This window comes from Sus scrofa, chromosome 6, assembly GCF_054392235.1.
Source record: "Sus scrofa isolate SSC_HxYL_T2T_F1_AM1 chromosome 6, Sscrofa_HxYL_maternal_Yorkshire_Landrace_v2.0, whole genome shotgun sequence".
Classification (NCBI taxonomy): Eukaryota; Metazoa; Chordata; class Mammalia; order Artiodactyla; family Suidae; genus Sus; species Sus scrofa.
In genome coordinates this window covers 174859580-174880141 of record NC_139388.1, presented here as the reverse complement: position 1 = coordinate 174880141, position 20562 = coordinate 174859580, and the positions used below count along the sequence as shown (strand labels likewise).

Below are 20562 nucleotides of genomic sequence, written 5' to 3'. Positions count from 1 at the left end.
TCCTCCCAAAGCCTCCAGGCCAGGAGGAGAGACAGTGAGTGACTAGTTAGAGTTGAATATTTAATGAGCGCTGGAGACGAGGACAGAGGATGCCGGGAGTCACTCGGGGGAGAGGGGCAGCAGCTGCCCATGGCTCTCTCTTTTGTGCAGGGGGGGGAATCTCCTGCTGTTGGCCTCTCCAACTTGGCTGAAGGTCCAAGGCTCAGGCAGAGCCTAGGAGAGAGGGGCACCCCAGGCTCCACGTCCGGCCCTTCCCAGCCCGGTCCTGGCCCCCAGCGCTTCGCCCAGAGCAGCTTCCCATTGCAGGGCTCGGGCGCTGTCACCCTGAGGGAATCTGACCATCCAAAAGGTCCCAGAAAGGGGAGGAAGAGGGGGTGGGAAGGGAAGGCACTACTCGGGCGGATGAAGAAGACGGTTCCCAGATGGCGAGAATGGCCTCCTGGGCTCCTGGTCAGCACGGCTCCTGCCGGCCTGGGAAATGAGGGCTGATGGTGGGATGCGCCTTCCTTGCAGCTGTCTGGACTGTTCCTGTGACACGGGCAGAGGCTCGGATTGTGTTTCTCCATCTATCTCCTGTCAGCCTCGTGGCTAATGGAAAGTGCCCCTGGACCCGCGCCTATGAGGACCGCTTCAGTTTCCAGTTCCAGGGCCAGTTGGTGTGTCTTGGTGGGTGTCTGCATGGCCTGTTGGTGGACGGTGGGAGGAGGCTTAGGTACCCTGGACCAGTTACAGCATAAGCCTAATTTACGCCTTACAAGTATTTCTGTCAGGTGGGTGGTTGTTTCCATGTTGCAGGTAAGAAAACAGAGTCTCAGAGACATCAAGCCCTTGCCCATGCTACTCAGCCAAGAAAGTGGCCAGGCCTGGACCTGAAAACGCCTGTTTCCAGATCTCCTGTTTCTACAAAGAGACAGACGCGCTCAGCAGCCCCCGCTCCTTTAACCAGGGCTCACTCAGATGTGGGGGCCCATCCCTCCTGCTCAGGCTTTGCCCTGTGTCTCCGGGCTCTTTGAGAAAACTGCAAAAAAAGCATCTATGATGAGAAAGCCCCTCCGGCCCGGGTTCCCACAGCTGCCAGGAGCATCTGAGGGGTAGCACAGTGCCACTCAGACCACAGCTGGAGCACCCGGTGTGAAAGGGAAGAACCCTGGAAGCTCAAGAACACTGCTCCCGGGGAGGGGGGGGGGCGGAGAAGGAAAGAGGGCAGGGGACGAAATTCCTGACCCTGCCAACCCAGGGGCTGTTTCCTCATGAAACAACAAGCAGAGGGTTTGACATCCAGGATTCTGCACCATCCAGAGCCATGTTCTCAGAGTCCCCCTGTGCTGGAGTGGGTTAAGGATCTGGCATTGGCACTGCAGCGGCTCGGGTCACTGCTGTGGCACAGGTGTGACCTGTGGCAACCTCCAGTTGCCATGGACACAGCCCCAGAAAAAAACAAACCAAAACAACCAAAACAAAACAGAGCCATGTTCTCATCTTTAACCACGCAGGAATCACCCAGGGGGCCTGGAGAGCTGATGTTTAGGAGAGCCCAGCGGGGCAGGCCATCCCCAAGGGGACAGAAGCAACCCCAGGGCCTTAGGGTCTGGCCCCTCCTCCCAAGGCCTGGGTAGGGCACCCCAGGCGAGCTCAGGAGCAGAAGGTGGGATTCGAAAGTATGCAGCTTCTTTGTGGGACAGTCTTGGGCTTGGGTTCCCCATCTGTGTGTAAAAGGAAGGGTCACACGAGGTGAGCTCTCAAGTCCTTGCGACTGGAGAGCCGAGATGAACGCACTCGGTGGCGGCAGGCTCAGAATCAAGGCTCTGGGTGCTTCTCTGGCAGCCAGTCTAGTTCAAGGATAGCAAGACCGAGAGCCAGTCAGAACGGACCACCGGCCGCCACGAGGAGGGCGGGGGCCTACTCACAGCAAGCCCACCCCACCCCCTCAAGCCATCAGACCGCAGGGAGGGGAAGGGGCTGCAGGGGGAGACAAAGGCACAATGGGGAGGGGCCCGCAAGACACAGAGCACAGCGCTGGACATGCTGGGGATTCTAAATGATTGCTAAATCAATTTCCACCAGAGTCACTTCAACCACCCCCTGCCTCTGAGCAGGGCTGTCCCTCTCCTAGCCGAAAGGTCCTGGTTCCCGGTGGAAGGAAGCCCTCCCTGGAAGGAAGCCCTCCCACGATCTCCGCGGGTCATGGAAACCTCACTCGCAAGTTCTCCCGGCTGACTCGCATCTATCACTACTGCAGCGTCTATGGCTGCAGCCTGGCCACCGCTCCAGGGAGGAGGGCTACGGGCCCCCCCAACTCCCGCCAAGCCCATGCCAGCAGACCCCTTCCAAGCTCCCCGAGGAAGGAGCCTCGTGTTTTCTTTTTGGTCTTCAGGGTGTGGCCTCTACCTGGGGTCTCAGTACCCTAAGGGCTCCCCCAAACCCTCTCCCGAGTCCTGACAAGAGCAGGACTCTGGGCTCTGCCTGACCACCTTGGTCATCCTGACCACGGGTCTACCAAGCAATGAAGCCCTTTTGAAAGGCAGTGAGGCTCCACGCCCAAGATGCACCCAGCTATCCACACTTTCAACAGAGAGGACCAAGGAATCTGTCCCAGGGTGATGGACTGTTCGGCTGGGAGGGATGGCAAATGACTAAGGCTCTCAGCACCCCTCCCTATCCCCTACCCACGGCAGGCATCACGAATCCATCTCGCTTTCTCCCTGGAGCCAGAGTTAACCTCAGAATCCCTCTTAACATAGTGCAGCTGATGAGAACCAGCTCATGGAGTCAAACCCATTTGCCTCCCTATTCTGACCTGAGCCTTTCATCTTGCAGAGGTGGAAATCAAGGCTCAGCATGGGAAAGAGACACACTCACAGTCACACAGAAAGTTGTGGACAAACCCAGAGCTCTAACCCAAGTCTCCTAACTCCCAGGTCCCACATCACCTGTCAGGTGCTTCCTCCCTACCTCTCACCTCCAAGAAAACCCAACTCACCGAACCGATGAATCTGAGCCTGGTGCTCCCATCACAGGGGGCTGCGCCCCTCCCCAACACCACACCCCTGGGGCATTTACATGGGCCTTCTGTTAACTTCTGAGACACCAGTTGTGAAGAAAGGAGGTGAAGACAAGCAGGGGAGCTCCCGGAAGGAGGCGGTGTGATAAGCGTCTGGAAGGAAAAAGGGAAGCTTCGAGGAAGGGCTTGGAGAAGCATCTGTTCTCCCGGGCTTCCAGTAGCTCTGGAGTAAAAAGGCAGACTTTGGTTGTGTGACCTTGAGCAAAGCATTCAAACTCTCTGAGGCTGTTTCCTCCTTTATAAAACTGTCTAAACTTCTGGGTCCCCTAATCTGCCTTTAAGCCCTTCAGTGCTAAATCGCTGATGCTAAAGCCAAGCGACTCACCCCAGGGCTGACTGCTAAGGAGATCCAGGTCCTATTCTTCCCTCCTCTGTTCTCTCCCTGACCAATGCGGCCTTTGTCCCCCCCCCCCCCAGACACTCTGTGGCATGAGCAGAGGAGGGGGGAGGGAGGACCGCCTCCTGACTCCACCTGCCCCCCCCCCCCCAGCATGTGACCCTGAGCTGGTCATCAGCTTCTATAACATGAGTCTACTTGCCACCGGACCCAGCCCTGTTCTCCCGGCTGGACTGGGGATCCGATGAGATAATGAGGAACAAGAAAGCACAGCGACTAAAAGCATGAGCTTTGGAAGCAGACAGACTTCGTTCAAAACCTAGATCTGCCGCTTAACAAGCCGGAGGACGCAGGGCAATTTCCTTAACTAACCTTCGGAAGCTACGGCTCCTCATCTCTAAAGTGGGGGTAATAATACCTGCCTTGGGATTCTCAGGTGAAATATTACGAAAATAAGGATTGGTACATATTAAATGCTCAGCTGGGCAGCTGTATTATTACGATTCATATCTCGCCTTGTAAATGGCACTAGCACAGGTGTTAGTGCTTTTTCGTCTGGACGGCACACCAGGTGCAACCACTTCACGGGCGGCCTCGGAGGCCAACAGGACCACCTCCTGCGCCAGCCCCAGGGGTTCCACCCAGAGTCCAGGGTAAGCGAGGGATCTAGGTCCCTGCACCTCTCAAGTGAGAGGCTGTCCTCTTCCTTGCCAGCATCTCAACACCCAGCTGCCCCCAACCCCTGCCCTGGTGGATGCCAGGCCTGGCATTTGTGACCCCTGCTGGCTGTAACCTTGATCCAGCACCAGGGCAGCCCTCCACATCACCTGCGCCAATCTGCACCCATGCCAGAGGCCAGACTTAAGCTCAGAATCCCTCTTAACACACTGCTGCTTCACCAGCGGATAAGCACCAGCTCATGAGGTCAAACTGATGTTATCTGCATCCACAAGAGGGGAGGGTTCCCTGGTTTCTAGCCTTCCCCCGCCCCCCCGCCAGGGAGAGACGGGCGGGTGGCAGAGCTGGTGCGTGGTGGGAAAGGATAAGCTGGGCCCAGGGAGCCCCCCAGCTGGAGTGGGGGGGCGCTCTGCCGGCTCCTTTCCCGGTCGTGTTGACGTTTGTCTTCCCCAATCCAGGCTCGCTCGTGCACGCTACACAAAACAGGGAGACACAGCATACAGAACTTCAAATGTGTGATCACACACCATGCAGACCCACACAAATGACAGGCGGTTAAAGACACAATCACATGCAAACACACCCCTAAGAGACTCATCACACGAGTACACAGAGGCAGCTGCAACGACAGCCACAGGCAATCTCTCTCTCTCTCTCTCTCTCTCTCTCTCTCTCACACACACACACACACACACAGACACACACTTTGCCCCTGGCCAGCTTGGAGGGGCAGGCAGAGTCTCGCCCCTCACTGGGCAGGGCGGTGGGAAGGGTCTTACCCGCATCGGTGGGTGCTCTTGGCCAGGCACACACGCCAGTTCTGAGCAGGCGCTCATGTGAACTTGTACACAAGCACACTCATACACACTCCCGCCCCCCATCTCACCCTCCGGGCCCCCATCCCCACAGGCTGGACAAAGGAGCTCGTCATGAGGTTCGTGGCCAGGAGATGAGAAGGCTGGCAGGGAGCAGCTGCTGTCACCATGGCTACCAGGCTGACCCACTTCTCCTCCACCCAGCCTGGCCTACCCAGGCCGGACAAGGGGGTACCAACAGCCTTGGGCGGGTGGGGGCCTCTCCCATCACATGCAGTACAGGGGCGGCCCTCTGACGGTGTGGGAGGGGGTCGGCTGAACACCAGATAGGCTGGGTCCTGATACCGGGGCAACAAGCCCGACGTCTCAGGAGAGCGGGGTGCTGAGAGCGCCGCCCCTGCGGGACACAGCTGGGTCGCCCCCAGCGTCGGGGCCTCTGGCCTCAGGGGCCCACGTGGGCCCTGCACCTGCCTTGGACGAGTCCTCAGACACAGTCCTCACAGCAGGGCAGGGAGTCAGGGGGCCCAACCCGTGTCCCCCAGACTCCAAGGACTCAGGACACCCGAGGCTGAGGCAGGCCCCGAGCCCTGTAAGCCCTGTCTCCAGTTTGGAAGGAGGATCCCAAAGGCAAGGCTTGTCCGCGTTGGCCTCAGGGCCGCTCGCTGGGGGCTCAGCCAGGCCGTCCTTCGGAACAGGGGCTGCTGTGTGTCTTCTCGAAGCCCAGGGGGCGCGGGGAGGGGGGGCGGCTCCTGCGGACACGGCCCCGCACCTTCCCTCACGACTGGGCTCAGAGAGGAACCACGCAGCCCCCAGATGGCTCAGCCTTGGGCAGAGAGGCTCTCAGGGCAGAGTGACTCCTCCTGCGTGACAGCTTCCCGCAGCTCCCGAGTCCCTTCAGGAGCAGCCAGAAACCCCTCCCCAGGCCCACAAGCAAAGTGGCCCTGCGCCCACTGGCGCCTCCACACTCAAATGCCTTCGAGTCCTCAAAGGTATCCCCCCGCCTGCCGTCAGTCAGCCTGGAACGCGCTTCTCCGGCCCACACCCACCCTCCCAGCTGAGGACCCCACGTCTGTGTGGTGGCGCTTTTGCAGGCTAACCCCTGCTCATTGCTCAGTCCCCATCGGAATGTCATATGCGCTTCCGTTCCCCTTGCCTGCTCCCCCAGACCCTGTGCTGCCCCCTGCCTGTGATGGGTTGAATTGCCCCCCCCAAAAGAAAGATACGCTGAAGCCCCAACCCCTGCTATCTCAGAATGAGACCTTATTTGGAAAGAGGGTCCCTGAAGACGTGATTGGTTACCCAGGTCAGACCGAAGGAGGCGGGTCCCTAATCCAACAGGACGAGTCCTTACAAGAGGACAGCCATGAGAAGACAGAGGTGGCGCGTAAGCCAGTCCATGTGAGGATGAGGCAGGGATTGAAGCGACACAGCAACAGGCCAAGGAACAGCAAGAATTGCCAGCTGTCCCCAGCAGCCAGGAGGCAGCCAAGGAACAGCCTCCGTCGGAAGGAACCAACCTTGCTGACCCCGTGGTGTCAGGCTTCTAGCTTCCAGAGCTGTGAGACAATAGATTTCAGCAGTTTTAGGTTTGTGGTACTTTGTGACAGCTACATCCTAGGAAACAAGCACAGTGCTGGTCTTAACTCATCCAGGGCCCCCCCCACCCCACCCCCGGGCCTTGGCTGTGCACTGCTTAAAAATAGGAGCGGTGCCACCTTCTTCATCCTGAATCCTCAGTGCCTGGAACATAGTAGGGCACTGTATTCATTCCTTTGCTGAATGAATGAAGGGTGATCTAAAATAAACATTAAAGTAATGTTATTTATAGCTGGATAGGAGAATTGTGAGTCATTTTTATTTTCTTCGTGTGACATATTGTGTTTTCTAAACTTACTACTTTAGAAACTATTAATGCTCTCATAAAGAAAAACGAACATACATACTTTTCTTTTCAAAACATACATTACAAATAACAGGCGTTTCCACCAATGTGTGCGTTGTGAAGAGGGAGAAGCCCTGCTCTATCGCTGATAATTGTCTTAACCGAGCCATGGAGTCCTCCTCGTGTCGCTAGAGTGCTTTCCAGAGTCGGATTGCAGAGCTTGAGCTCTGGGGCCTCGAGGGGCATAGATTCACGTGGAAGCATCCAGGCCAAGTACACACGCTTCCGGGCCATTTCCATTTCCCCACCCCCGCCCCCCACAGCTCCTGGGATCCGGTCAGATGTGGCAGCTGTCGCCTGACAGGGGCTGCTAGACTTGGCACTTGAGAACCCAGTGGAAAACACCCTGGGGCTGAAGGCCGCTCCCAAGGAGGAGCAAGACGCTGCCCTGAACGGATGCGCTGGCCTGTGCCTTTCAAACTCGGATGTGCACATGGAGCCCCAGGGATCTTTTGAAAGGCAGATCCTGATGCCCTGAGTCACGGGAAGGTGGACCTGAGAGTCTGCATTTCCAACAAGCTCCCAGGTGATACCCACGTTGCTGGTCTGTGGACCACCTAAAGCGCTGAGAGGTAAAGACGAAATACTCTGGCTGTTCTGCAGAACGAGTGAGCACTCCAGGAGGGGGACACCTGAGAACGCATCATGAAGCAATGCCTCGCAGAGCGCCTCCAAACAGGGGTGGGACTGGGAGAGGTACAAGCGGCAGGAAAGAGGTGGGAACTTACTGGAAAGGTCCAGAGAAAAAGAGTGCTGAGATAGGGGCTGGTGAACAGAACAGCGCCGTTGGAGCAGGAGGCGGATGCCGTTGTGGAAGAGACGGCTGGAAGGGTAGGCTAGGAACAGCCAGTGATGGGCTCGGAATGCAGGGCTAAGAAGCTTGGCTTTAATCCTGACATGGCTCAGATGTAACGTTTTGTAGAGATCAGTCGGGCACAGTGCAGAATCAGAGGAAAGCCTGACAGCAGGAAGAGCAAGCAGTCAGGAGGCAGGTAAGAAGGGCCACACCGCTTCAGACAGTACAGTGGAAGGAGTGCAGGAGTCAGGCGCGGGCTCAAGGGACTGCTGAGAGTTAGCAATGGGACAAAGTTGGAGAAAGGAAATAAAAGCACAGACTCCAACGTGATTGACAGGGAGGGTGGAGAATGACAGGTGCCATCAGCAAAGCCTGAGGTCCCAGAGGGAAAAGTTGGCTTTAGGGGAACATGAGTCCCCATCCCAGATATGAAGAATCTGAGATAACATTGCAACTCCCAGAGGGACGCACTGGGCAGGGAAGCAGATTCCCTGGAGTTCAGGAGAGTGGTGTGTGAGCGGGCAGGATTTCGGTGTGTTCTCGGAGGGAAAAGCAGGGTATGGAAAGGAAGGGAAGAACCTGAGACAGGTACATAGTGAGGAAAGGGCGAGAGGTGACACCACAGTTAGAAGCAGGAGGGAAACAGAATCCGCTAAAGGAAGGAGAACCAACAGGTAAAAGTGGGAGAACCCAGAGAAGACGTCAGGAGTGCACAGGTGGCCAACCTGGACCTCATTCTGTCCTGGAGACCAAGGAGAGGCTGGCACAGCCCAGGATGCAGGCGGGCAAAGGAAGCACAGGCCTAACCAAGAGCCCAGCGTGAATGGAAAGCAGAAGGGGGGCTGGATCCCCTGGGGAGGATCTGGGTTGCAGCAAGATCCCAAGGTGCCTGAGACTCCCAAGCCCTTACTCTAGCTCAGCCCAAGCACAGGAAGAACAGTATCCCCACCTGTAAACACACACACACAGCACTTACACACACTGGCCAAACCCCCAGGGGCAGAGCAGAGAAGCTAAGGGGAGAGGTGTTTGGAGCGAAGCCTTAGTGTGGAGAGCACACAATGTATCATCCAACCAGGACTATTTCCAGAGTGAGCAGAGACACTGCTAACAATCACAGCAGAACCCTGAGTATAAATTTGGGCTGTGCCAGGCAAACCCTGGCCCTGAGGGATGCTGAATCCCCACTTCAGACTCATTTGGTCCCTGTTCTCTTCCTGGATGGGGTGGTGGAACGGACAGACAGGTCGTAGGGACAGGCCAGCTCATCCTCAGAGGCAGCGACCCTGCTGAGGGTGTTGATGGATGAGAAAATCTCTCTCCCTCCCAGCCCTGCCCCAGCCTGAGCGCTGATGCCCCACGGGGAGACGTGGCAGCACCACGGACAGCAGCCAGCCGGACTCCCAGCTCCCTCCCCGCTTGGCTCTTGCTGGGCCAGGGCAGCCTCCAGGCCGGATCAATATTTCATGGGGGAAGGGGCTCCTGTTACCAGCCTCGCATCGGGCCAGAAGGCACCGCTGCACAGCGCCCGCCACCCACCCTGGGGACCCTTCTTGGGAAGCCAGCACGCCCTCGCCCCCATTCAGACCCTGCCCTCAATGTGCCCCGAATTCCCCACACATGGCCCTGCACTCTTTCCAGAGCACAAAGCCCTAAGTGCATGCCGCGCACCTGCATGCAGCCACCCGGACACCTGATCTACAAAGACGATGACGTACGCAAAATACACACCTCACCCAGCGTACAAGTCACCTAGACGCACAGCACACGCACACCCCATAGGACACACAGATACACGTGCACATCACACACCTGACACTGTGCCACACCCGCCCAAACTCACAGGGCACAGAGCGTCCCCCACACCGACCCTCAGACACATCACTCACAAGTATATTCACCGCGGACACACATGCACACCACAGCGTGCACACGCGTACATATAAATTCTCTCTTACACACACACACACACACACACACATGCACACGTGAGTGCGCACACACAGTATGCCTTCACAGAGACTCTGGACACACACCATGGACAGACAAGCACAGACCCTACACCACCCAGGCCACCCTCCTTCCTGGAGCCCAGGCCTGTCCTTCCGCTGTGGATGCAGGACTGGTGAGGGGCAGACAGGACGTCCCTCCTGCCCACCTGGCCCTGGTCTTGGGCCCTCTGGATAAATTCTGTGTGTCCTCTGAGGCCTCCTGGGGTCGCTGCCCAACCTCCAGGGGCAGGCAGTTGGCGGCACAAAGAGGTGGCAGGGGGGTGAGCAAAGAGCACAGGACCTTTGAGACCCCAAAGCCTCCTGGCTTCGCTGTCCTTGGGCTCCGGGCTCTGGGGCATGAGGCTCCAGGGACAGCTCCACCCTCACCCGTGGCTCCCATAGCCTCGGCGCTCCCTGAACGCCGGCCTCTGGGGGCTCTGAGGCCCATGTCATGCATGGAGACCTGGAGGATGTGGAGTCTGCAGCTCCTGCTTCCCCTAGGAGTGTCCAAGCCCTGCCTCAGACATCCTACCCCGTCTGGACACCCCAGCTCCAAGAGCCCCCCCCAACAAGCTGGAGGACAGCGGCCCACATTCTCCCATCTACAGGACAATCACGGCGGGCCTCTCTGAAAGAAACCCAAGTCGGGGCACGAGGCAAAGAGAGGGGAGCAGGCTGGCACAGCAGAAAGAGACCCCCAGTTCTCCAGGGAGGTGGAGGGACTTAAGGAGAGGCCAGGTCCACATCCTTGCTATCTTCGTGCAGCTCCCCAGTTCTGCATCGTCCTCGCGACACTGTGTCCGCAGTGATTTCTGCCCAGTCTCCACACACCTGTGCGGCCCAACATTCATGCTCTTGAAATGGACGCTTCTAACTTAAACACCTTTATTTTAAATAGAAACTTTGTGTTACCACTATAAATGGAAAGCCAGTACCACTTTTAAGATTAGAAAATACCAATAAAATAAACACAGTGAAAACAAAGCTATATTATTAAATTTAAGGGACACGGAGCTGCCAATCAAGACCTCTGTTTAAAAGGAAGGGCGGCAAGTGTTGGAAAGTTGTTACAGACACATCGGCACGCGCTGGCACTTTCTCTCTGAGACAACCTTGGACTTGACAGAGTGGAAAGGGAACCAACTTTCTCACGGTGTGAACCTGTGTCATGTAGTGACAGGTCCATGAGCCCCTGAAAGTCATCTCGGGTCTCTGAGGTTACCACGCCCACACTGGGAAGGAAGCTCTCGGCTTGCCCGCCTCCTGTGGGAGCTTGGGTGGCACTGGGGCCAGCGGGTGCCCTGTTGCCACATTCGATTCTGTAATAATAATCCTCAGAAATCGCTCAATGCTCTCCTATTTACAGTTGTCCTACACCCACCACCTGATGTGAGCCCCGCAGCAGAAATGACCAGGCCCGTTTCTGAATGAGAAAACGGGCTCTGAGACGCTAAGAGGCTCGCCCAGGATCACACGGCTGCACAGGCAGGTCCAGGAGGAGGAGACCCTCAACTCCAGGCGGATGCCTTCTCTACTCTAGTTGAACCATCTTGCTCATAGTCGGCAGCCCTGGCTCTGTGCTGGCCTCGGGCTGGGCGGTGGGGCAGAGAGAGGAAGGGAATCTGGTTTCTGCCCCTGAGGCCCTCAGGGGCCTCCAAAGCCCACTGGCAAGGAAGTAAGTAGCTGAAGTTAAGAACTTTTCCTCTGGGGAGTTCCTGCTGTGGCCCAGCGGTGATGAGCCCAACTTAGCAACCATGAGGACGCAGGCCGGATCCTGGCCTCACTCGGTGGGTTAAGCATTGCTATGGCTTAGCTGTAGCTGTAGCTCTCCCGACTCCTAGCCTGGGAACTTCCATTTGCCTCATGTGCAGTGCCCCCCCACACATACACAAAAAAAGCAAAAATAAAAAAAGAACTTTTCCTCTGGAGTCACACTGCTGTGTGTCCCTGGGCTGTAAATGTCATGTCTCTGAACCTCAGTTTCCCTGTCTCTAAAATGTGGATAATAATAGCACCCATCGGAGTTCCCATCGTGGCTCAGGGGAAATGAATCTGACTAGGATCCTCCTGAGGATGCAGGCTTGATCCCTGACCTCGCTCCGTGGGTTAAAGATCTGGCATTGCCGTGAGCTGTGGTGTACGTCGCAGACGTGGCTCGGATCCGAGTTGCTGTGGCTGTGGCGGAGGCCGGCAGCTGTAGCTCCTATTCGACCCCTAGCCTGGGAACCTCCCTATGCCAAGGGTACGGCCCTAAAAAGGAAAAGAAAAAAAAAAAAATACACGTGGATGGTGTCTGACACAGAGTAAGTGCTCAGAAAACCGCTCATCACCAAGGAAGCACAGGGAATAGAACGGAGGGAACTAAGGAAGGACAGGTGTGGGGAAGGAGCGGGGGCATCCCGGGAGCTGCACTGAGGAGAGGAAATGAGTTGAGTCTTAGAAGAGGAACATGATTTTGGCAAAGAGAACTGTCCTGACTGCTCTTGCCCTCCTCCTCCCCCTCTCTCCACTCCATAGAGAGGTGAGAAAATCAGGGTCTCATCTCCCTAAATCTGCACTCAGGTCTCTGAATGACATTTGCCAGGCCCTTCAGCGCCTGCCCTGAGCACTGCTGCCCCAGCAAAAGACTCCCCTTGAAATCACAATGCCGGGTCTGTTTTCTCCAGGTGCTGTCCAGATGGAAGGCGGGGGCCAGGTCCACCTGGCTCTGCAAGAATTATAGCAGATGTCTTTTGAAGTACTTGCCCAGATGATAAACAAGAGCCATGACTGCATGTCTGACTTTGTGATCCTTCCTCGCAGGCTGCAGCTGATTGGACCAGGATGGGCAGCTGAACCCCTCAGAGCCAATCAGATCCTTTCCTAGAAGTTTGGACGTGGATCTGCCATGCCCTGGGTTCTACCTCTGAACATGGCTGGCACTAGGGACACGATACAGGAACCATGGGTGGTCCAGTGACTGGAAAAGCAAGAGAAAGCCCAGTCTGTGGAGACAGAAAGGTGGAGGCAACCAAAAAGGCACAGAGAGTGCCTGCTTCAGTTTCTCCTGGGCTTCAGGTCCCGCCTCCCAGAAGCTAACGATTTTCCTGCTCCTTAGTTCCCAGGAATCCCTTGTGTCCTCGTAATAAACCCTTCTTTACTAGTGAGGCTGGCTTGAGTGGGTTTCTGTATATAAGCAAAGACCTAATTAAAGACAGGGGAGAAGCCGGGAGCTGGAGACGCAAAGATGAACAAACCTGTGTCTGCACCGGAAGACCTCAGCTTAACGGGAGACAAGGAGGAAAAGATGCAGAGTCTGCATGGATGGGGATGAGGGAGGGAGGTTAACGCTGCCCAGGGGGGACCAGGAGGGGTCCTCAGGGGCTTCGCAGCAAAGGCAGCAGCTGAACTGGTTTTGAAGACTGAAGGATGTTCTCCAGGAAGACAGAGCAGGGGTGACGAGGCATTATAGGCGGAGGGAACAGCAAGGGTAGACGCACAGAGGCACAAAACAGCCTAATGCATTAGAGGAATGGGAGTTCAAAGGGTGGGGTGGCAGCGAGCAGGGGAGATGAGGCTGGAGAGGCTGTCCGTCCGTCCGTCGGGAGCAGATCATAAGGGCTTTGAATCCCATGCTAAGAAGCCGAGGCCTTTCCTGTCCGCAGTGGGGAGCCATTGAAGTATTTTAAGTAGCAGGGGGTGACAGGGTCAGTTCTGAGCTTTAGAAAGATCGCTCTGGGGCTGAACAGAGACGGGGTTGGAGAAGGCAGGCCTGGAAGCGGGGAGGCTAGCTAAGATGCTGCAGCAGTGATTCATCCTCCCCTTTCATCCACAGAACAGCTCACTGTCCACCTACTATGTGCTGAGGCCAAATGAGATTCCTGACCCCGTGGCATCCATGGTCTAACAAGAAAGAGACAAAGAGAAGCAAGCCAAGCATGTTGAGTGTGGCGAGGAAGTACGAGGTCCCACAGAGGCATGGTGTTTAGTTTCCAGTTTAGGCTTCTCTGCAAAAATGACGCTGGTGCGGGTATCTATCTGAAGGAGAGAGGAAAGGAGGGGGAGGGCGTTCCAGGATGAAAGTCCAACAGCCGAGGGAGAGGGAGAATGCACAGAAGATCCAAAAAGGTAGCTTGGCTTTTATTCCAAGAAGCCTTGGAAGGGTCTTGAGCAGGGAAATGACACAATCAAACGTTTATCTTTAGACGAGATCACGCTGACTACAGCACGAAACACGAAAGGAAGCGGGGCAAGAACAGAAACGTAAGGAGACCACTGGGGAGGCTGTCACAGTGGTCCAGGGAGAGCTGATGCTGGTCTGGAGGGGGCAGGGGGGTGGGCGGGCGGGAGACGACTGATGAACTCAGGAGAGATGTTCAGGAGAACCAACCGGACTTGCTAAGTAAGGACTAGCTGTGGAGTGCGGGGAGGGAAGGAGAGGGAGGTGTCCAGGAGAACTTCCAGCTTTCCAGCTTGAGCGAGTGGGTGGATGGTGGTGGCAGAGAAGAGCTAGGGACACTGGAGGCAGAGCAGGTGCCAGCAGGCGGAGCTGGGACCTAGTTTGGACCCGAGGCTGATCATGAGACATCTAAATGTGGTCCAGGAAGGAAGGAGTCAGACCAGCAGGTCTTGAGCCCAGAAGAGATGTTAATGCCAAGTACTGAGATTACCTGCGAGTGGGGGGAGAGTGGGCCACGCAGTGCAAAGCGGGGGGGGGGGGGGGGCTCTGAGGAATAATGGTAGCAGCAGGGCCCGGGGGCAGATGGCCAGGCGCACTGAGCTTGGAAAATCAGGACTGAGAAATCGAAAAGCTACTTCTCTCAGCCCTGGGAGGCAGCGGGCTTTGGCTCCACCTCTGCTGGTCGAGTACCACACCTGGGCTCAGGCGCCTCCCAGGTGAAACAGCTCTTCCTCCGCCTTACACCTCCTTGCTCCTCGGCAAACTCAAGTTATCCTTGGACCTGGCTGGGGGATGCCTCGTCCTAGTGAAGACGTCCCAGGTCCAGGCATGCACACTCTCTCCCGTTCAACAGCCGGGGTTTCCATCCCAGCTCTGCCACTTGATGGCTGTGTGGCTTTGAACCCGAAACCCACTTGCCTCATCTAAACGAGGGAAATAATAATCGGGCCTACCCCGCAGGGCTGTTGGAAGAGGAGCATGAGAGGCATTTAGCAGAGACCCTAGCGCACAGGGCGCAGTAAATAAATGTTTACTGTTCTTAACATCCCTCCCACCTGGGGACGGTGGGTCGTGCCCTCCACCTTCTACCTCCTCCATCCTGGCACCATCTGCAGGTCTGTGAAGTGCCCTGTCTCTTCCTAGCCCAGCCCAATCTGTGGGGCTATATAACATGCAGGGCCCAGGGCTAAATGAAAAGGCAGGACCCTTTGTTCAGAATTATGAATAATTTCAAAGTGGGGACAGGCAAACATTAAACCAAGTGCGGGGTCCGTCTGGGAGCAGGTCGCACAGCATCTTGGATCCAGCCCTGCCCCACCCGCGGCCAGCCCTGTGCCTGGGCCTGGCCGGGGCAGGGGTCAGCGCCCCCCCGCAAGAAAGTTAAAACGCCAACTGACACTGTGATGGGGTGTTTTGATTTCCACCTGGGATTTCATTTTATCCTTGACACAGAGAGATAACATCACCGCCTTTTATAGCCCAGGATATTAAGTGCAGACCTAGGTGTGCTTCATCAGAGGCTGCGCACCTCAGGAACCGCAGCGCTGGGAGATGAATCTCGGCCTGCCTGGCGCCCCAGCCCCGCCTCCCGCCCTCCCGCCCTCCGGCTCCCTGGGGAGAACCTGCGCCCAGGGGATGAACTTGGTGAACAAGGCCAGAGAGAGAAAGCTGGAGGGCCTGGGATGAGCCACATAAACAACCCACTCCCTGGGCACCGGGGCTGCTGCGCAGGGAAGGGGTACGAGAGGGCAAAAGGTCACTCCCGAAAAGGCTCTGCCTGACAGCCAGAGACCCGAGGCCACACCATCCGGAAATCAGACCCTCCCTCCTCTGCTTCAAACCTTTAAGAGCTGCTATTGGTTTCGGGATGATTCCCAAGTCTTTGGTATCCTGCTGGATAGACCAGGGAGGTCTGGCCTGGCTGCACTGGCTCCTGCCCGCGCTCTCCCCGCTGCTGCCAACCCCCCCATACACACACACACACACACACACACACACACACACGCCAAGCCTGTCCCGACATCGCCAAGGCCTCAGCACACTCGGCTCCCCTCTTCGTTGCCCCCTCAACTCCTCGTCACTCCAGCCTCCCTGAATCCTCTCAGCACATGCCGCATGTGTCATTACCTGCCCTGGGCCTTCTCTGTGGAGGCAGGGGCTGCCTGACACACAGCTTGAACATCAGGTGTCTGAGCACCTCGTCCTGCAACGGAGGCAGGAGGGCCCTGCACGCCTCCTCTCTCCACCCCCACCTCCCAGCCCTTCTGTCCTTACCCGAGTGTCCTGAACGCAAGCTGTGACCTGCCCAGATGTGCAAAGAGAAAAGAATCATCACACAGCCTGCTCCCTCGACCTGCCGGTCCTGGCTGGGTTCTGCACATCCGATTATGACACCAATCCCCCGAGTACCTGCCAGGTAGGGGTGGGGCAGTATGGGTGTAAATTATTCCTCCTTTCCAGAGGAGTCTGAGACCTGAGGTGGTAACAGAGGCTGGAAGTGGAGGATGAGGGATTTGAACCCAGGTCTGTCTGGTGCCCAAGAACCTGGAATCCTCTAGGCTGCTGTGACTCACTGTTCCCAGCCAGCTCACCTCCAACGGGAGAGCAGTGGTTTCTAGCCCGTGCCCTCGGCTCACACACAGCCCAAGCAGCACAGCTCCTCTGTCGGCTCAGCAAAACACCAGTGCAGGAGACAGCTCCGCTGTGGGCAAGAGACCAGCGCAGAAGTCACCCCTCCCCTGGGTCAACAAAATGCCAGTCCCAGGGCAGCCAAACCCTAATAGGGGAGACACTCCGACTGTCAGCAAAATGCTGCTACAGGAGGCATCCCTTGCACCCCAGGTCGGCAGAGGGCCAGTGTGAGACATTTCCCTACATATACCCCCCTCTGCATGTCATAGGTGTGCACAGAGTCCTCCAAGGTGGAGCTCCCGGGTGGGCTGGGGAGGCTATGGGGCGGGGCTGCTGCTGCTGCTGCCTGCGGGAGAAGGCTGCAACCTGGGAGTGGGGCAGGCTCGGGTGAGAGTTCTCACATGGCACTAATGAAATCAACCACCAGGCTGCCCCTTCTTCCCCAGGGACCCTCCAGGCTCCAGCTGATGCAATGCCCGGGCCGGATAATTGTTTTTTCCCTCCTTAAAGGGCCAGCTGCTGTTGCAGCTGCAGGCATCACCCAGACCCCTGGCAGACCCCCCAGAGCTCAGTACCCGGTTAGGAACAGGGCGAGCCCAGAAAGTAGCAGCTCAGCCCTGAGCTCCACAGAGTAAAATCCAATTATGTCCGGAGACCAGAGGTGTCTGTGAGCACAAGGGGGGAGGGAGAGAGAAGAGCTCAGGCAGAGACAGTGCCCAGCACCCTGAGCCCGCATGCCCCGAGGGAAGGGACCTTGGGCCCTGCTGGGTCCTCAGCTCCTTGGCACAGGGGTTGCTCAGGAGTTCAGCAGTTACCTACGGAGCTCCCCTGAGGGCCAGCCACTGGGCTAAGCAGCCCAAATCCACCATTTCGTTTACTCCTCCCAGCAGACCTAGAAGGTGGGTCTGCTTTTGTGAAGGAGGCTCAGAGAGGGGAAGTGACTTCCTCAATAGCGCATAGCTAGAAAGTGGCAGAGCCTGGGTTTGAAGCCAAGTTTCCCTCACTCTGGCTTCAAACCCTGCAGAGGGTTGGGAAGGTATCAAACCCCAGAGCTGGAGGTCCCTAAGCCGGGTGGCTGGCACAGAGGGCAGGGAAGGGGTCTGTGGGCCCTAAACAGGCTCTGAAGGGCATGGAGCATGGACCAGGACCCCTTCCCCCGCCCCCCTCACTCCCACCAGAGATGCCCCGTGAGGCTGCCCACATGCCCCCAGGGACAGTTGGCAGCTGCCTGATTACAGGCTAATTGGTGGCTGGCAGCAACTGTGGGGCTGGGTAGTTAACCCCTTGGTGACCAGGCCTAGCCCTGAAAGGCCCTCTCCCCATCACTCCAGGCCCCAATCTCAAGGATCCTAGACTTAAGAAGTCATCACGGGCAGAAGACAGGACCAAAGGGACAGCAGCCTTTCTTTCCAGACTTAGACAACACCCCTGCGGCAGGGTGGGGGTGGGGGGTAAGCACGGACATTCGCCGGCCTCCCCCACCTCACAGGGCCACATCCAAACAGCCCCCAGGTGGCAGAGGCCAGTGCCCCTGTTCTCTGGCCTCGGTATGGTGTTGCCCAGGCCATTCGCGACCTCAGGAGCTACCGGCCTTCTCCGGCTTTCCAGGCCCGGCGGACGGGGAAGAAACCCACTCCTCGGGAATGAGTTATCCAGAGAAGGTGATGAGGACAGGGGTCCAGGCAGCTTAGGGGCCAGCAGGCGAAGACAATCTCGCCTTGAATGAGAGGGGCCCAGGTGGCCCACCAAGAGTCATACTAAGCCACCCTGAACCCTGGACTCCCCACCATGGATTGATCAATGGCCTTTCTCAGCTTCATAGAGCACCCCTCCCCCAATCCTAGGGCTGGAGGGGGCATCATCCCTTTTCTTGGGTGGGTGGGTGGCAACACAGCGGTATCTCATTGGGAAAAAAGAGTGGCCAGCTTCTCAGCCAGGGCGCAGGCAGGAGAGAGAAAGGCAGGCTGGCTTCCAGCTCTCTTTCCAGGAGGGATTTTTAGCACTTTCCAAAAATGCCACGGAAGGCAACGCTGTTGAAGACCAGGGAGGGCCCCCAGTGCTTTGAGCATCAGTAAAGAACTCAAGACTCCGGGGCCTCTACTCCATTTTCCGGGCTTCCCCAAACACCTAAGGTTCCCTTCTCATACCTTAGCCCCCCCCACCCCCGAGTGGCATCACACACACACACACACACACACAGTGCTCCTCCCCTGAGCCCCCGTACCCCAGCCCCAGCCCCCGGCACACTCAGATCCCTACGTGGCGCCTCACGACCAGAGACCCCTCCCCCGCCCCGTGGTCCCCCAGACCTCCGCAGCCCCCTCCTCACGTCCACTCCCAGGCGAGCAAGGCCTGCAGACTTACCCAGAGGTGGGCCTGGGGTCCAGACAGGGAGGGGTCTCCGCTGGCCGAGGCGGCTCCGCAAGGCGGGGCAGGTGTTGCCCCGGGACCCGCCCCGCGGATCCGGAGGTAGGCGCGGCCCAGTCCCAGGCGGGTGGCGGACTCCGAGGGGCAGGGGCGCGGGGCGGGGACGGGCGGCGAGAGAGGCTCACGGGGGCATCGCCCGCCACCGGGCCGGGCAGCTCAGCTCCGCCAGCCTGCGCTGCCGGCTCCGCAGCCGCCACCGTTCTCAGCCGCCGCCGGGTGCAAAGCCCGAGACCCGGCTGGCGGGAGGCGAAGAGGGAGGCGGGGCCTGGTGGGGGCGGGGCCTCGGGAGCGGGCGGGGCCAGCGGAGGGGCGGGGCCATCTGGGGCGGGAGAGCGGAGGAGGTGGGCGGGGCCTAAGGGAACCTGGGGAGTACGGGTTTGCCAGGTTGGGGCGACCTGTGCTAATAAGGCCTGGAAGGCGCAGGGTGGGGAGGACGCCCCGAGCCTCTCCACTGTCCCCAAAACGCTCCTGCTCATGGTTGGCCCCGCTCCCCACCTCCACCACTGTCTGCTCTTCCTTCTCTCTGGGGAACCTCCCAGGACCTCCCTGGCAACACAGTAGCCCTGTCACACCCTGTACCAGATCCAGGAATGTCATGATGACAGCAGGGGACATGTCCTACAAACATCAAGTCCAAGGGTTCCCTGATGGCCTAGTGGTTAAGGACTCGGCTTTGTCACTGCCGTGGCTCGAGTTGGATCCCTGGCCCACGGAACTTCCGCATGCTGCAGAAGCGGCCAAAAAAGGAAAAGAAAAAATCAAGTCCAGTTTACAGAGGAGAAAAGATTGGCCCCAGTGCCTGCTGTGAAGAAAAACACTTTGCAATGTCGCTTGCAGACAGAGGGCAAGGGAGTAGGCTAACCTCCCCTCGTCCCCTTTTCTCCTAGAGCAGGGGTTTTCAACCTGGGGTGATTTTTGCCGCCCCCACCCTAACATTTGACAGTGTCTGGAGACTTCTTTGGTTTTCACAACTGGGGTTTGCCCTGGCATCTACTTAGAAGAGATGAGGGTTGCTGCTAGAGAGTCCCCAATGCACAGGACAGCCCCAAATGTCACTACTGCCAAGACTGAGAAGCCCTGCTCTAGGATGCAGCATCCGTCTAAATGCTTCCACCTGGGCTCCCTGCGGCCGGGGCTTGAGGAGGCACCGAGTGAAATCTCCCCCGGGGTCACGCTGCCCCCATCGTGCTGCCCTCGGCCTCGCTCAGCTGATCATTTCCGCTTCGGGACTCCAGTGTTCTCAATTCCACTCCTTCATGGAGGGAACAACGTGACTACCGTTTGCCTTCCTGACTGTTTGCTGAAGTCAGGCAAAACGAGCCGTCTCCCTACTCAGGGCATGGATGGGGAGTGGAAGGGTGTGGGGGGAGGAGGCAAATGATGGGGATTATTTAAGTAAAAAATCGAGCCTCCTGAGGAGAACCAGCTGTATCTTCAACACACCCCTCCCCCGAACTCATCCCTTCTCACCTTCTCAGTTGTTAAACTGAGACCCAACAATTGGGAGAGCCTGGAGCTGGGGCTCACAGCTGGCCAAGTGGCGAAGGGACTCACAATTTTATGCACTTAGTAACTAAACTTTTGTCATCATCCAACCTACATCAGGCCTAAAACTAAGAGCTGTGCTGTAGAACACTTGCTCTGCAGCAGCAAAGGGGATTAGACTGGGGAGCAGGGGACAAGACGGAGGCCAGGGAAGTGGCCAGAATGGTGGTGGAGGTGAAG

At 57.5% G+C, this 20562-nt stretch overlaps 1 protein-coding gene across 42 annotated transcripts in view; it reads right to left on the bottom strand.

Moving 5' to 3' along the window:
- RIMS3 (regulating synaptic membrane exocytosis 3) overlaps positions 1 to 19070 on the bottom strand; it is a 40483-nt gene extending 21413 nt beyond the window's left edge. For 15 of the 42 annotated variants that reach the window (XR_014808602.1, XR_014808605.1, XR_014808606.1 and 12 more), the window contains exon 1: positions 18775 to 19070. The gene's annotated coding sequence lies outside the window, so the exon portion shown is untranslated. Of the gene's footprint in view, positions 1 to 716; positions 2181 to 2980; positions 3155 to 4855; positions 4993 to 16370; positions 16481 to 18774 lie in introns of those variants that run through there. The other 27 variants (XR_014808603.1, XR_014808594.1, XR_014808600.1 and 24 more) reach the window with 5 other exon arrangements.
- Positions 19071 to 20562: the final 1492 nt, after the last annotated feature.